This window comes from Oryzias latipes, chromosome 17 (genome assembly GCF_053564925.1).
Source record: "Oryzias latipes strain Hd-rR chromosome 17, Olatipes_Hd-rR_3.1".
NCBI classification, from domain to species: domain Eukaryota; kingdom Metazoa; phylum Chordata; class Actinopteri; order Beloniformes; family Adrianichthyidae; genus Oryzias; species Oryzias latipes.
The window spans coordinates 1,802,835-1,820,749 of NC_136253.1; the positions used below are offsets into that span (position 1 = coordinate 1,802,835).

The window sequence follows — 17,915 nt, forward strand, 5'->3', positions numbered from 1 at the left end:
CAGAGGTTACTGATGAGATTTATGCGTTTTAATGCCATAGCAGAGTATGCCCCAGGCAAGACCTTAGCGGTAGCAGACGCACTCTCTAGGGGCCCTGAACAGCGTTATGGCGATGAGACCAGTCATGAGGATGTGGCAACACATATTGAGGTGGTCATGAGTCAGATCCCAGCCACAACGTACAGGATGACAGAGTTAAGACAACACACAGAAAATGACAGTCTGCTACAGGCAGTCATAGGATTCATCAGAAATGGGTGGCCTGAGTATGTTGACATGGTACCAGAGTCGATCAGGGAATTTTATCATGTCAGAGGAGAACTGTCAGAGGTTGATGGATTAGTCATCAGAGGCAGGCGCATTGTTGTTCCCACAGAAATGAGAGGGATTATATTGAGGAGAATACATGATGGACATCAAGGGCTGGTTAAATGCAGAGAAAGAGCTAATCAGTCGGTGTGGTGGCCCAGAATGTCGGAGGAGATCGGGACAACTGTGCAACAGTGTGCATTCTGTAAGGAAAACAGAGGTTCGCAGAGAAAGGAGCCATTGATGCCTAGTGAGCTCCCATCAAGGCCGTGGCAAAAGGTTGCCATAGATTTGTTTGAGTTTAGGAAGAAACACTATTTAGTGGTATCTGACTATTACTCCAGATATCTTGAAATACTGAACCTGCCCACAACTACCAGCTGTCAGGTTGTAGCTAAGCTGAAAGCCACATTTGCACGTTTCGGCATCCCGGAGGTGCTGATGAGTGATAACGGACCCCAGCTAGTTTCCGCAGAAATGAGAGAGTTTAGTCAGGAATATGACTTTGTTCATGTCACATCAAGCCCACATTACCCACAGAGTAATGGTCAGGCTGAGCGGGCAGTTCAAACAGCTAAAAGCATTTTGAAACAGGATGATCCACTTCTGGCCTTAATGTCGTACAGAGCCACACCTTCCTCCTCCACAGGTGTCAGTCCAGCAGAACTGATGATGGGCCGGAAAATAAGAACTACGCTACCCACCTTGCATGACAACCTGAAACCGGGATGGCCTACAGAGGAGAAGATCCGACAGGCAGATGCAGCTGCCAAGCAAAAGCAAGCTTACTACTACAATGGCAGAAATGGAGTAAGACTTTTACATCCACTGCAGCCGGGAGACTCAGTGCTCACCAAACTGGACGGACAGAAAGGATGGACAACGTCTGCCGTGGTTCACAGTTCTAGCTCCACTCCAAGGTCCTACGTCGTGGAAACAGATCAAGGAGAGCGCTACAGAAGAAACAGACGACACCTGCAGTTCATCCCACCACCACCACCACCTAAACCTGTCAGTGAGTCCACCAACCAGCACACTCTAGAAGACACGCAGGAAGGGGAAAAGCAGCGAACTCTTCCAATTTCACCCGGGACGGGTACCGTCACTCGCTCAGGCAGAGTGAGCAAAGCCCCAGTCAGACTAGATTGGTGATTTAGGACTTTAGTAGAGAAAATTAGTAATCTCTGAGAATGTATGCTCCCTTTGTTTATGTATTTCAGCAGCTGTTTCAATTTGTTCAGCCATTTTTGCTGTAGCTGTTTCTGAAAGAAAAGGAGGATAAGAAGTTAAAGGAAGTATGTTAATTTTAGGTAATAAGTTGAAGCCTAGAGTAAGAAAGAATGTTTAATTTCATGTAAGAGTATGAAGCCTAGAATTTTTATAAGGCAATTGAGTTATTATTAAAATAACTGTTTACACAAGGATGTCATAAGTTCCATTGAGAGTTTTCTAAAACGTTACTTGAAGGGGGAGATGTAATGTTAGAAGTGACCAGTAGAGGGCACTGGTAAGTTAAGCAAGAAGGGACCGAGTTGAAAAGGACACGAAGAAGTGATTGATGAACGTCTGGAACTGGAATGTATGTTAGAGAGCAACGGAGGAATAAAAGTCTCAAGAGTTGAACCTACAGAGTGTCCTGCAGTCTATTATATGTCTGTAAGACAAGAACAGACATTACACGTTCATTTTTAGGATATTTATTCTTCCCATTATAGTTATGGGCAGCTTCATCCATCTGTCTATTGAATCTTTGATTTTTTCTTTTAAGTAATCATAGTTACGTTGGACAACTTGATCCAGCTTTGGTACAATTACCACTCCTAAGTATTCAAAATGTTCAACTACTTTAAAGTGAGATGTTTTGGAAGTGGGTTTTTGCCTTTCCATAGAATTTAGCATTAAAATTGAGGATTTTGCATTATTCACTTTATATCCTGAAATACTTCCAAATATTTGAATCACTTCCAGCACTGCTGGGATTGATGAAGTAAGGTTACTCAAATATAAAATGACATCGTCTGCAAACAAAGAAATTTTGTGTTCAGTGGGTCCTATTGTGATTCCAGTTATCTGTGTATGTGCACGAATCGCTGCTGCAAATGGTTCTATTGCTAAAGTAAAAAGCAAAGGAGAGAGAGGACATCCTTGCCGACATCCTATTTTAATTTTAATTGGCTTAGAGAAATTTCTATTTGTTAAAACTTCCGCTGTCGGGTCTTTATACAAAATCTTGATCCATTTTATAAAGTTGGATCCGCATCCAAATCTTTCCAAGATACTGAAAAGATAGGGCCACTCAACCCTATCAAATGCTTTTTCTGCATCTAATGACAGGAGAGCAGTATCTCTGTTTTCTTTTTTATGATGAATGATATTTAAAACTCTTCTCACATTATGAGATCCTAGTCTTCCAGCAACAAAGCCATTCTGATCTCTATTTATTATATGTGGCAGAACGTTTTGGAGACGCCTTGCTAACAATTTGCAAATAATTTTAAGATCAGAATTCAGTAAACTAATAGGCCTCATATTCTCGCATTTGTTAGGTGGTTTACCTGGTTTTGGCAGTAATGTGATAAGGGCTTGATTCATGGAGAGTGGAAGACATTCTTTTTCAAATGCCTCAGTAAACATTTCCAGTAGGGGTGTTAGCAATTTATCCTTAAATTTTTTATATATTTCAATCGGAATACCATCTGGACCTGGACTTTTTCCTGATTTCATGTTTTCAATAGTTTGTGCGACTTCTATGTTATTAAACTTTAAATTCAAATTGATCTTATTCTCATTTGAGATAACTGGAATATTCAGCCTATTTAGGAAACTATTAATGTCAGTAGGATTACAGTTCCCTTGAGCGTCATACAGTTTCTGGTAATACTCTCTAAAGGCGTCGTTGATATCTTTTGGATTGACTAAGTTTTGTTCATTTTTTGTGATACATGTGATAGAGGTTTTAGTTTCCAGTTGTTTTATTTGCCATGCCAATAATTTTCCAGCCTTGTCACCTTGTTCATAAAATGTTTGTTTTAACCTTAAAAGGCTTGATGCAGCCCTGTTACTGGACTGTTTGTCATATTCTGCTCTTAGGAGTAATAACTCTTTTTTTGCTTCCAGATCCCCATTTTCATAAATTTTTTGTTGTGTGTGTTTTATTTTGTTCTCTAGTTGAGCAAAATTTTGTTTGTCTTTCTTATTTTTATAGCTTGTGTAACTAATTATTTTTCCTCTAAGAAATGCCTTAAAGGCATCCCATCTAATGCAGGCTGAAGTTTGATCTGTGTTGAAGTAGAAAAAGTCATCTATTTGTTTTCCTATGTATTTAACAAACTCTCCGTCCTGCAGCCATTTGTGTTGGAATCGCCATCTAGGAGGGTCGCTGGATATTTTTTCATCCCTGTATACTAGGCAACATGGAGCATGGTCCGAAATTACAATATTGTCATATGTACATTTTTGGATTTTGGACATCAATTCAGAAGAAATTAGGAAATAATCTATACGTGAGTAGGTTTGAAATGTTGCAGAATAGCATGAATAGGCCTTGGTTTGCTGATTTAATTCCCTCCAAATGTCTAGCAGTTTTAGTTCTTTCATTGATCTCCGAATACTCAGTCTACAGTTGTTATGAGTTTGGTCGGTTCCTGTGGATCTATCCTGGCTTGGATTTAAGGTACAGTTAAAGTCCCCAGCTATTATAAATTGCCCGGGCAGCGCTGAAAGTGTAAGGAACAGGTCTTCATAAAACTTAAAATCATCAGAATTAGGACCGTAAATATTAACCAAATTTAATGTTTTCAACAATAATGATCCTTGTATTATTAAATATCTACCCCTCTTGTCTTTAATCACATTACTGACATGGAATGGTACAGATTCATGAATAAGAGTCATCACTCCTCTTGCTCTGGAAGAAAATGCTGAAGCAAATACGCTCCCTCGCCATCTTCTTCTAATTCTTTTTTCGTCTTCCTCTAGAAGATGGGTCTCCTGAAGAAAGACTATTTTGGACCCCATATCTTTTATTTTGTTTATTACTTTTTTGACCTTTTTGAAACGTTGCAATCCCCTGCAATTCCATGTTACAAAGTTTAGATCTACTCCTTGCATTAATTTGGACAGATCAAAGTATTTATTTGCATTTAGAGTAAATTGTCTCTTGAAAAAAAAGAAGAGATCTGTATTTCTTTTCAGCTGCTGTGAAACTTTCACATAATACAATGAACATTTTTTTAAAGAGAAGCCTAACTAACCTGGATATAAGAGAACATATCCAAAACACCAAACTTGAACACCCGTTACCCCATTTACCCAACTGAATGGGTTTCCCTCCCCCCACATTGTGTCTCCCGCCATGGCACGTGCCTGATCCTCTCTCTGGGAGGAGCAGTCTGCCCATGTCACTCAAATCGAACATTAACGCCACTGCTGGTCGTGCCTTGACCAAAAATAATTTTTCTACGCTGCTAATTTTCACTTAATGTATACAGTTGTAGAAATTGTTTCAAAAAATATTATTAATTAAGAAAAAGAAAAATAAAGGAAGAAGAAAAAAAAGTCACTCAGATGTTTCCATATTGGAATGCCAATTTTCCCGTCCCGTTACCTGTTTCTCACAACTGTTGAGAGAATAGTATGTCAGATCAGAATCACTTTCACTCAGAGTTCTTCTGGATCTTCTTGAGAAACTCTCGAGCCTCTGTCGGTGTTTTAAAGGCGTGCGTCTTCCCCTCGTAGGTCACCAGTAACTTTGCTGGGTGAATCACTCCGTGCTTTATCCCCAATCTGCGCAGATCCTCTCGAACCGAGTCGAACTGTTTCTGAAGCTGGTGCACTCCCGCCGCGAGGTCCGGGTAGAATCGGATCCGCTGCTCCTTGTAGCGAAGATCCTTTTTGGCCCGCGCCGCAGAGACAACAGCCAGCTTATCCTTATAGTTAAGGAATCTCATGATGAGAGTGCGAGGTGGAGCGTTGCCGTCTCTCCGCGGTCCGATCCGGTGCGCTCTTTCTATGGTCAGCGGAGTCTGAAGCATTTCGGTGCCGAGCGCCTCTGGAAGCCACTTTTCCAAGAACAGGCATGGGTCCTGTCCTTCAGCTCCTTCTGGCAAATTGACAAGTCTTAAATTGTTCCGCCTTGATCTTGATTCCAAATCTAAGACTTTGTCCTCCAGAACTTTTCCTTTTGCTTCCAGTGCGCTCACCTTGGCCTGCAAAACGCTGATGTCGTCCTCCGTGTTGGAAATGCGCACCTCCGTTTGTGTCACTCGTTCAGCGCAATCATTCAGTTCCAGTTTTATGTCTTCGACTGCCAATAAAAGTTTGTCAAATCTTGTAGAAAAGTCTGTCTTCATGGAGGTCACAACAGACAGTATTTTATCCACCTTGCTGCTTTCCTCCTCGCGCGTCTCCGCCATTTGGACAGTGGCAGCGTTAGCCTTCTGCGCTTCCCCTCGAAGACGAAACTCTGTTAACTTGGGTTGCTTAGAATTTTCAGTTGTTTCTTTTCCAGTTTTAGGTTTTTTAGGCATTATTCCTTCATTCCTCTTGTAATTTAGTTTTGGATAGCAGCAAGTAAAGTTCTTGGTATAGCACGAGCTGCAGAGCGGCAGAAAACACGACTTTTCACATGGCCGCCATAACCGGAAGTCCATTAGGTGAATTTTTATTGCAAATCCAATTTGCGCAATTTTATAGTCAATGGAAATGCAGCGTTCAAGAGGTAGAAGCAGGGAAAGAGGTGGGGACTCAAAATAAGCCCACGCCTGTTTGGCAACAGTAGTTGCCATAGATATGATGACTCAGAGCAACTCAGGCCTATCACTGTCGACTGGCTTCAACATGGCAGTGCCGGTATCAGGAAGCAATGGTGAGGGATTTGGCATCATTTGGGAGAGCTGGCGGTACGACATTTTCTCTGGGTGACGTCACACCTCAATTTGTCCATTGGCTTTTGCGGTGTATGGTTTTAACGCAACTGCTACAGGTCCAGATTTTGGTCAAAATTTGTGGGGAAGCTGCCTATGTGCCCAGCTTCATATCACGCAACGGGCCCCTCTGCCTCTCATTAATGTGTTCTAGTCACCAAGTGGAATGGGTGACTGTGTTCCCACACCTCAAGGCAAAGACTGTTTCAAACTGCATGTGATTAAATCAGGTAAGCTACTTGGTGGTTCTTAATTTGGTTTTCTTTTTGCTAAGAACCATGTGTTTCATTATTTTCACAACCCTGAAAATAATTTTGGGTGTATTCAAAATGGAAAAATCCTTTGTTCTGGATCGGTTCCATTAAATTTGTTCCAGATGGAGTCCCGAACCTTCCGTTTGGTCTGTATTCACAATGGCATCAAGCGGACCATTCTGTTACGGACCGAAGCTTGCAGCTAGCAGGACTTCCGCCTGCTTCGGTGATCGGGAGCTTCGGATCGCAGGGCTTAGCGCTCCGCTATGCGAATGAAGCTGCCGGTCCGAAAAAAAAAAAGCTGGTCGGGGGTGGGGGGTTTCGCAGACCGTGGTGCGTCTGCAGAAGGCGGAAACACAAAGCTCCACTGCTCCTAGCGTGTCTGTTAGCAGCCGGACACACGGAGATAGCACTGACATCATCGCCCCACCTCCCCTCTGGAAATGCTTATTTGAATTGAATAATGTGACAATGTTCACAGGGTGGATGTTAAAATGAATATGCAATCCCCTCTTTGCATTTTCGTTTTAATTATGATACAGAATAAACAGTTTTTATGTAGAAAGTGAAAAATAGTGATGAAAGCCAGGCAAGGGAAAAATCCCTGAACTTTTCTTTGAGCGATATGGCGGGCGTGGAGAAACTTTTTGAAAAATACATGGTCTTAGATGCATTCTGGTACATTCTGGCAGCTAGTTATTCACTTCTTAATCAAGAAACTAAGACTAATTGGAGCATCATGATTTTTCATTCAAACGCCTAGTTTGACTTGCCATTAAGGACTTGCTGGTCCTAAAAAACTACTACAAACGATACATACAAACCATTCATAGACTTGACATAAATGGCGATTTCAAACAATGTATAAGACAGTTACCATGTTTTAATCTCTGCATAAATTCCACCATAACTAATTGTATTAAAACCGCTGAGAGTAAAATTCTGAACACAAATTGTACTTACCTCCAACATTTGTCTTGCGAATGTACGATGGAAAGAAATCGCCATATTTGTCTTTTTCTTCCAGCCAAGACCACTTTAATTTGTTTTTTATCGTCTTCTCACAACTGATGTCGTGACCACGCTCAATAATGACGATGCCAGCCATTATTTTCACAAATTTGATCGCAAACTCTTCAGATTTGTTTGTGAAAATTTAGCGTGGTTCCGCCATTTGGTCTCTAGGGAATCCGTCACGCTGACCACGTGGTACAGACAGAGCCAATCAGAGCCGTCGATGCATCTAAAAGCAACTAAAACGTCCCGTCATTGGTCAATTAGGCCGGGAAGACGAAGACAAAATATAGAGATCCCCGGAGAAATATCGAAAATAAAGCTAAAATTCGCAGATTTCAGACAATTTTTTTCATCCGGAAAACGATTTGTCCGTAGAGATCAGGTCTTTATTTCCCGCAAGGTACCATCGCTTTGCTCAAAAACCCGGATTTCCGGGAAAACCCGGAAGACTTTCATCACTGGAGAAAGCATTTTGAAGTACAGTGATCCCTCGCTGTAACGCGGTTTACTTTTCACGGTTTCGCTACTTCATGGATTTGCATCGTGCATTGTGTTCTGCATTCTGATTGGCTAAAAAGTCACTCCGCTTCTTCTCTACCTGTGCGTCAAAAACGTTGCAGTTTAATATGTACACATACGTAAATCAGCTTGCCAAATTTACATTACGTACGTGCAAATTCTCTTGCAATTTCGAGTTTCTCTAAAACCCATAGAAAAAAGAACGACAACAACTGCCAATCACTATGTTCTTCTCCCGAACAAACACAGCTGCACCGCGGGCTTCAAAAGAAGAAAACACTGCAGAGCGGAGTCAGGATGCAGCGGCTCAGACTGCAGTCTAGAGCAGTGAAATACACCTGAGTCACTATTTGTCCAACTGTACTTTGTAATTTTTCACAATCATTTTAAATTTTCTCCCGTTTAATCCAATTACTCTCAGGTCGTGGTGGGCGGGGCTAATCTCTGCGATTTGAAGCCTTCTGTTCACATTGATGATTAAAATTATTATTTGACAGTACAGTACAGAAGTTATTTGTTGAAAAAAAAACGTTTCTAAAGTACTTTTATTTGTGAAAGAAATGCTTGAGCCTGTAAAATGGTTTGTTCTTTCTTTTCAATGTATAATAGAGTATTTAATTGTATAATAATTGTAAAAAAAATAAAGGTTTCTACTTCACATATTTTGCCTATCACGGGTTCCTTTTGGAACGTAACCCCCGCGAAAAACAAGGGTTTACTGTATTGATTGTTCATTTTAATTTTGAGTCATTTGATGCAGTTACATTTAGAAAATGAAAAAGCATTTCTGTTAATACATTCCGTCAAATTTGATATTTTTAAATGAATTCTGTTACACGTTTACCTGAGAACTATTGAAAAATTAAATGTCAAATACCATTTTCATTATCATTTTAATTAAGTGACAGATTTTTTCTGATGAAAAAGAAAATTAAAAAGCATTTTGAAGGATTGATTTTTAATTTTAATATTGAGACAGAAAATGCAGCTTCATTTAGAGATGGAAAAACATTTCTGGTTTAGACTTTTATTTTGAATTATGCTACAGAATCACTTCCATAAATTACGTATACTTGAGTAGGAGAATAGCAAGTCTACTTTAGAGCATGTAAGTGTAGTGCAGTATAGTAGTAAATATAATAGTAAAGTATATAAAAAGTAAACTTCAAGTATACTTGTGGTACACTTACACTACTTTTTGCTAAGGAACTCAAGTATTGAGTTTTGAAGTTTAAAGCATCACACCAGCAACTAGACATTTTTGTGAAAATATTAATTTAAATAAATTCAATTTCTATGAAAAATCATTCTAAAAAAGTTTAATAGTTTTGTATTTAAAACTGTCACCTTATTCTTAAATGTTGTGGAGTTTTAAAAACAAAAAAACATACATTTAACGGTCTTTTACTTTAAAATGTTTAAAACAATGAGTTATATCACTAGAGGAGACACGCCCGCTTTAGAAGCCTGGCCGACGGTGGCGGAGCGTGACGCCATCTTGGTGAGGTCGACGACGCCCACATGACAATGATTTCTATAGACCTTTTTCACACTTCCGCATTTTTCGACCGGAAATACGTCAATGACGTGTAAAACAACTTCCTGTTAGCGTAGCAGCAGATATGAAGAATGGCAGAGTCGAAGAGTTGCAGTCTCTGTTGCGTTCCAGGCTGTTCGTCTTCCTACCAAAAACAGCCTTACTTTTCATTTCATTATTTTCCTGTGGATCCAAACCTGAAACCCAAATGGATATAGGCGATGCGAAGAGATGAAGGGCATAGTTTTAATGTAAACACAGGTAGCACCCTCTGCTGCCGGCACTTACTAACTTCGCTCCGGATGGGGTGCGGCTGCGTCGTTCGTCGCCTGAAGAGTGGTGTCGTCCGGAGTATTTTCCCTTGGAAAAACTTTACTGCTCCTTTGAGAAGGGAGTCAGTATATGACAGAACCTCAAACGTCAGTCTATGCAGCTATGCTGTGAAGATACTAGCATACGGTGGCTAAGCTAAGGCAGTAAAGATGGATCAGGACTACGTGACACAGGTAAGGTTGTTCATAATGTGTTTGGTTAACGTTAGTCAACTATGTGTACCGTTATTGGATAAATGCATTTCTACCTGAAAAAATTAATATTTATAATAAAAGATGTTCATGCTCTCACCTATTTTAATTACATGTATTTAATCACTTTTGAGCATTTTGTCATTTTGTAATTTCCTTAACAAAAATAAATTAAATGTATTTGTAATTAAATACTTAACATACTTTTCAAAACATGATTACTGTGTTGTGTTGAAAGGTAGCATAAATATATTAAGACTGATTTTTAATTTCTTTATCTTCACATGTGCTCTGGATGAGGCTTTGGATTACATCCATGACTTAGAAGCCAAGTTCCTTTGCTGGACCCAGGAGACGATGTCATGGCGGACAAAAGTTCCTCGTTCAAGACCTCCTTACTGACATTGGATCTAAGATCATCATTCCACCTTTTAAGCTTTCAGCTCAATTCAGCAAGGAGGAAAATGAACAAATCCAAGCCATCACCCGCCTCAGAATTATGGTGGAAAGAGTGATCAGTAGGATAAAGTCCTTCCACATCAGGGACTCTCCCGTGCCGCTCACACTGATGGGCGGTGTGAATCAGATCTGGCTTAACCGCCGTGTTTTGGCAAATTATCAAGGACTTTTTTGTTTTGAAGAGTGAATTAATGTTTGGTATGTAAATAATGTATAATGTTCAAATAGTATGGAAAAATTTAGTGTTTCCACATATTCTTAAAATCTAATTAAATATAAATGTTATATTCGTAATATTTTTCTGTTGAAATGTGACTGACTACACAAAAAATTAGATGAACAAATAAAACAATTTTGGTCAAAATTGTGCCTCATTTAATTTTTTGGTATGCAAATAACATCAAACATTTACAATAAAAAATAACATTACAGATCAACAGTAAGACAGAAGGCTGAACTGATTGTTAAAGACAAGATAAGTGTAATTTAAGGTATGCATTCATGCATTTGCCACAATATATATCCAAGTTCTCTTTCATTCCATCTCAGAAACCCATCCAACACAGCCATGAGAGGTTGGGGCTGCACCTGGCATAATCTGCTTCCAGATGCCATCAGATATGGATCTGGCTGTGGTCCTACACAAGAGAAACACAACACACAAAAGTTAGACATAAACTGTCAACCAGGACAAAACTGAAGTTTTAATCATCGGTTCTGAAGACAAGAGAGAGATGATTTTACCACATCTTCATAATTTTAAACCTTCTCCATGTGTGAGAAACCTGGGCGTACTTTTTGACTCTGAGCTAAATTTTATCCCACACATTAAAAATGTCGTTAAGACAGGATTTTATCATCTCAAAAACATTGCCAGAGTCGCCCGTTCCTCTCTCTTGCCAGCACAGAGGTACTAATGCATGCTTTTATTTTCAGTCGTTTAGATTATTGTAATGCCCTTCTCTCTGGTTTACCCAAAAAGTCTCTTTCAAACTTACAACTTCTACAGAACTCAGCCGCACGAGTTCTGACGAGGACCAGAGGGCGGGAACACATTACACCGGTTTTAAAATCGCTGCATTGGCTCCCTGTGCGTTTCAGGATTGATTTTAAAGTTCTTTTAATGGTTTATAAATGTTTTTATGGTCTTGGGCCTTCTTATTTAAATGATATTCTTTTAAAATATGAGCCCTCGCGGACCCTGAGGTCCTCCGGTGCTGGCCTCTTAGTTGTTCCCAAGGTGAGGACCAAAACTTATGGTGAGGCTTCGTTCTGCCATTATGGTCCTGGCCTGTGGAACGGCCTGCCGGAGAACCTCAGGGCCGCAGAGACAGTAGAGGTTTGTAAGAAGAGGCTCAAGACTCACCTTTTTAATTTAGCTTTTAGTTGATTTTAACTGCTAATTTATTCTATTAGTTTTAATATATGCTATTTTATGTATTTATTTTAATTTTATGCATCTTATTCTCAATTTTATGTATTTTTTTTTCTTCTTTTTTATGTTTTTAATTTTAGCATCTTATGATTTTAGCCCCAGTGTTTCTTGAGGGGATCTTTTCCTCCAGGGATTGCCGGCTTGGTCAGCGGTTGTTGCTGCAGTTGTTGCCCTTGCTGGGGCGGCTGGGGTCTAATTTTACAGCTTTTGGGTGTGAGGGGGACCCCGGTGTTGTCCCGGTCTGGGTGGGCGCTGTGGCGATGTTCCGGTGGCCGGGCTGGCTCCTGGTATGAAAGGATTCCCAGATACTGTTTCCTCACAACAGAGCCAAGCCATGCTTGTTTGTTTGTTTATTTATTTATTTATTTATTTATTTATTCTTTTACAGTTACATAGTCATATTTCATTGTACGTGGGAGCCATGGGTCATGTGCTTTAATGGAGGGGAGTGGGAAGGGTGAAGGGTGGGTTGGGGTTTTTATTGTAATGTTGTGTGTTTACTGTTTTTAGTGTTAAAGCGCTTCGAGCTGCAATAAAGTGCATGAGAAGCGCTATTTTATAAATAAAGTTTGATTTGATTTGATAAGTGCATAACTACATTTCAATTTAATTCATTATATCTGCTGTAACCATAATTTGGTTAGTCATAAGATTAGAAAAAAAACAAACTTAACTTGCTCACAAAGCAACAAAAAGTGAATCACCTGTAAATGCCTTGTACAGTGTGGACCTCTGACCGTCCCTGCCAACTGTTTTGGGCTTTTGCACCATCAGCTCACTAACCGGTTCAGGATGGATTCCCTTATAAGTAAAAGGCAAAAAGCAATTACAGTCTGTAGTCACTACTTGGGGTGTTTTTATAATAATTTAGAGTTGTTCTGGATACACATCCGTTCTTAAAAAATAATGACAATATGATCACAAACCCACCTGTGCTCTTGGTCTGTGCCATCTTTGCAAGCCACTCGTGCAGGCCGGGGGGGTGGAGCAGCCTGCAGACCCAGCTGTGAATAATGTGCGCTCTGGAACAGGATGGCAACTATGTGATTGCAAAATCCTTTAGCAGCCACACAACTGCAGAAGAAAGCTTTCAGGTTGGCACATTCTGCATCCAGTGATATCTAGACACAATAAATTAAATAGGTTGAAATTAAGACATACTTATGTTGCTACATCAATGTAAAATGAAACTATAACTTTCAGTAGGGTGACCAGATTTGAGTTTGTAAAAAACAGGAGTGAAGTGAGTTTGTGAGATATTTCATCGAGAGTAATTGGTGTTCAGAGCTGCATAAATGAAGCAAATATAATTACATTTCATCTATGTTCAATGTTATTTTATTATATAAGTATCAAAAGAGAGGACATGTCCAGGAAAAGAGGACTTCTGCTCACCATACTTTCAGAAAAATAATACTAGTAAGTGAAGAAAGTGCCGCAACCGCAGCAAAAAGAATGAAGACGCATTTGGGCAACTTAACATTTCTTATTTACAGCTTCACCAAATTTTTGGGTGTTATGTTAATCTCATGCCTTTTCACTTAAACATACACACAGCATATTCACTGCGATGTGTTATGCCTTATATTACAAATTAATAACACCAGGATTTACAGTTGACGTAAACAAAGAGTTACCGGTGATGCGGCTATGGCTAAAGCTAGCTGAAGCTTACCTTGGTAATGGTGGATAAACTCTTCGTGGACGAATTTATATCCCTTGTCCAATTTGTTTCCTTTAGTGGACGAATGCATCTTCACACTATTCATCACATCGGTGCTGGTGAACTTCGGAACACAACTCAGGCTCTTCGAAAACACTCTAGGCTCTGCCATTCCTCCGCAAGCGAAGCACAAACCGGAACTAGGTTTACACGTTGATGACGTACTTCCGGTTTTTGCGAAAAAGGTCTATTGCTTTTAGTGGTGTCTAAGTAGCTTTTATATACTATATATGTTTTTACAATTTATATATATTTATACATATATGTAAATGTATTATCTTCATATATATAATATATATATAGATACATAATTTGTTGTTGTTAAAGAAGAGAAACAGTCAGCCTTAAAAGCTCAAACTTTAATGAAAATGCATTGTTGCAGGACTTCTTACAAATAAAAAAATTATTACAAAGAATTAAAAAAAATTATTTGTAAACATTTAGGAGTTTTAGACCTCTTTGACATGTAATTTAAATTATTTAGAAAAACCCAACAATAAGTCAATAATAATAATAATAATAATAAATCAATAGTAAGTCAATACAAACAATAAATAATAGCAATACATACATAATAAGTCAATAAATAATAAAATATAAGTCTATTAATATTATTAATAATAATAATAATAACAATAATAATAATAATAATAATAAAATAAATATTCAAAAGAAGTCCAAAAGTGAACAATAGATTTACCCTAAAATAACAACAACAAAGAAAAATAATAGATTTATACTGATTCATGATAGTGATCAATTTGTGTAACACAGATGTTATGGTGTCGGGTTTCAAGCAAACAGTCTGGCCTCTCATCAAAATGTGTTTCCACAAAATGTTTTGAACAGTCAGACTGTATTACTAGTTGGTACCACAGTGATCCATCTGGGTTAGCTCTTTTTATTGCTAAGATCCACTTTTTCCTTAAGTCTGAATAGTGAAACGTTCAGTCACTGAGTCAGAAATGTATAAATCTATATTACTATAATAGCCTAGTATGCTGTATACAGGTTTAGCAAAATAAAATGTACATTTATGATGACAGCAAATTCTCCGTACATCATGCAGCATGTTGATAATAACCCTGCAGCATCATCCATGTCAACATGTGTAATATTAATAAAGCCCCTGCAGCATTAAAAGAAAAAAATTATAATACTTATCTGTGAAATTATATATTTCCTCCTTCATGGACTCAGTTCTCTGATTTTGGCAGTTGAAACACAAACAATGAACTGGTATTATGCAAAAAATGTGTTCAAATGCATTCACTGCAGCAGTAACTTGACCTCACCAAGATGGCTGTGCTCTCCTCCCATGAGGAACCACGTGATGTCTCCTCTAGTGATATAACTCATTGGTTTAAAACTTGTAAAAGAAAAGAAAAGCGCGACGCCGCGTCGTACATTAAAAACGAAACTTTTGACATTTCGAAGACACTTTGGTGTCACTTCATTGTATTTCATTTCGAAAGTAGAGCGATGTGTTCCTGGAAATCTGTTGCACCAGCTTTAACGTCACACGGACGGAAACCAATAGTTGTTTTTATTTTGAAAGGGAGAATTCGTTGCCGTCTTCCCACATAGCAGACAATTGACGGAGCTGTGCAGGAACTGCTGAACCAACTGGAAACATTTCTGTCTCCATTTTGGCCGGGAAACTCTTCGGCCTTCCAGTCCGCTGAACAAAGTTTGATTGAGGGCCGTCCTCCGGCTCCATGCGATGGGCGCTGACCGAAATGTGGCAGACTTACCCAAGTTTTACGTAGTCTGACTCGTCACCAATGACAGTCGGGTTGGACGGCCTTCGCTCACGTAGCTCCCACGTCAGCGCTGATGATGCTGTGCCGAGAATCTCACCCGACGTGTCGGTTTAAGGTCGAAGAGCGTGTAAGGGGAGCGAGAGGTCTCACTACTGCGCACTTCCGGGTTTCCGGCCAACGTTCTCTGCTCTGAATAACCTTAATAATATATAATAAAGTAATTATTCAAACTAATTAAAGCTTGTACTATACCGACAAACATGCAGAAATTTACAGAAACTAATGAAATAATTCGTTAAAAGAAAAACGATATATTGACATTTAATAATTCGCGTGACCCTTTTGCTAACGTGAAGCAATTGACTTGCATCCCTAAAGGCTAAAAACGAGACTTAAAACTAGAAAAAAATATTAATTTGGGTCACCAACATTTATTGTAAGAATTGTGTTTATTCCTCTAAATATAATAGTATTGAACATTTACTTTTTAGGTGAAGAATTTTGTTTTAAATTATTTTGAAAAATATTTGAATAGAAATTTATAAATATAAAATGTAGAGCCAGTAGGAATGAAGCAGGCAGTAGCTGGTTCTTGCTTTTCCCTTTCCCGCTTTTCCGGGTTTGACTCATTTTTAAAAAAATGTTTTGTTATTTTTCTCCGCAATAGTTCTCATTGGTTCAGTATTTGCAAAGCTTTTTACTTCCATCTAGTGGCTAAAAGGCAATGGCGCCGTATTTAGAAATTATAAAGAAATGAAATATTTATTGTGCCTTTCTCATTTATGTTTGTCATTTCATTTCATTTTTTTCTTCAGCTAAAACAATGCACAATTGCAACCAGACACCAATACATTTAAAAGAAAAAAAAGTTTTGAGTCACATAAAACCAAACAGAATGTCATTTAGAAAATGAATGAAATAGAAAATGATTAAAAAAAATAACAAACAGAAGTTATTACATTGCTTTAGAAAGTTTCACAAGACATTTTTTTATTCTTATTTTATTTTTGAAATTCCACAGATTTTGTTTGTTGGTAGTTTTATTAGTCAGTAGAAAGACCCTTTTCCGTGTGTTTTACTTCAGTTTTGTTTTGAGCACTAAGTCCTTTCACTGGTAAATTTCTGCAGTTCTACATAACGTGGGTCTTTGGAGTCAGATGCACTGCTTAGATTCCTTGTTTCAGCCTTTATTCTAGCTGATCCCAGAGTCACCATCTGTCCTCCTGCGTGCTACGCTGCTCCTGCTGTTATCAAGGAACACGCTCCTGTCCTGCCAAACCCCACTAATCTCCAACAGTGACCAAAAAAATCACTTTACCAAAGAGGAGAAGCTCAATTGAAAGTGCAGGAGCTTTGATTTATGACCAGAAATCTTTGTTTTTGACACTGTATTTCACTACATAATGTGTAGATTAAAGATATTCAGATAAAAGTTTTCCTTTCTAAATAACCTTACAGCTTAAATAGCATTTCTGATGGATATCAGATTGTGTTGTTGTAGTGGAAGCTCCGTGTCTCTCTCTGGTTAGTAAGGCTGCATTACGCTCATGATGTGTGTCTTCTTGCTCTCGTGCTCCTCTTCCTCTTTGGCTGGCCCAGCAGTTGGAGGCTCCAGGTGGCCAAGCATCAGCAGGAGAAGCGCTCCAACAGGGTGACTCAAAGGCCTCACAGTGGGGGCCACACAGTGGGGGCCACACAGTGACCCTGCAGGACAACTATTTAGCACCAAATTAGCCTGGGATGAGCACAGTGACAAATACAATGCCATCAAAGAGGCATTTGGGCTTCCACTGAGGCTACGTTCACACTGCACATTGCACATTGAAAAAATCCCAATTTTTTGCAAGACCGTTCACATTTCCAAGTAAATCCGAACTTTGGTGGTCTCCAGTGTGACCGTGAGACGAGCCAAAACTGACCGGCATGCGCAGAAGAGTACTCAACGGTGAACGACGTCACTCGTTGTTTGCGGAGCCAACGTGAACAATGGATGTCAACAACAGTGTCGTCAACAGTGGAGCTCTTTTTGCAAATCGTCTGTACCCACTGTAATAGAATGAGGATGTGTTTGGGCCGCGCGCGCCGTACAGACAGGAGAAGAGCGCGTGCAGAGGTGGAGAATGGGGGGGGCAGTGTGGGCGCGCATTCATGTTGTGTGTTACGGAGGAAGGAGAACGGTAATAGAAGAAGGTTTCCCCCAGAATAACTGCTATTGATTCTTAATTAACCCGCTCTGGAGAATCCTGGAGAATTTAAGGGTCAGAACAGGGAGGAGGAGGAGGATCAGCCTTGGGTCCCCCACGCTTCTGACCACGGTCGAAAAGGGGAGAAAGAAAAAAAAGTCATCGCAGTAAATGTTCAACACCACGCTCAGCCATTTAGCTGGACATTTTTTCAAAAACCTCTCGGTTGCGATAAGAGCCCTGGAGTTTGGCCTGAATAGAGCTGTCT

The 17,915-nt window shown here is 39.4% G+C and overlaps 1 protein-coding gene across 2 annotated transcripts in view; it reads right to left on the minus strand.

The window, feature by feature from the left end:
• Positions 1 to 15,624, minus strand: part of crema (cAMP responsive element modulator a) — a 58,184-nt gene extending 42,560 nt beyond the window's left edge. For both annotated transcript variants that reach the window (XM_023965169.2, XM_023965168.2), the window contains exon 1: positions 15,456 to 15,624. The gene's annotated coding sequence lies outside the window, so the exon portion shown is untranslated. The remainder of the gene's footprint in view (positions 1 to 15,455) is intronic.
• Between the last annotated feature and the right edge of the window lie 2,291 nt (positions 15,625 to 17,915).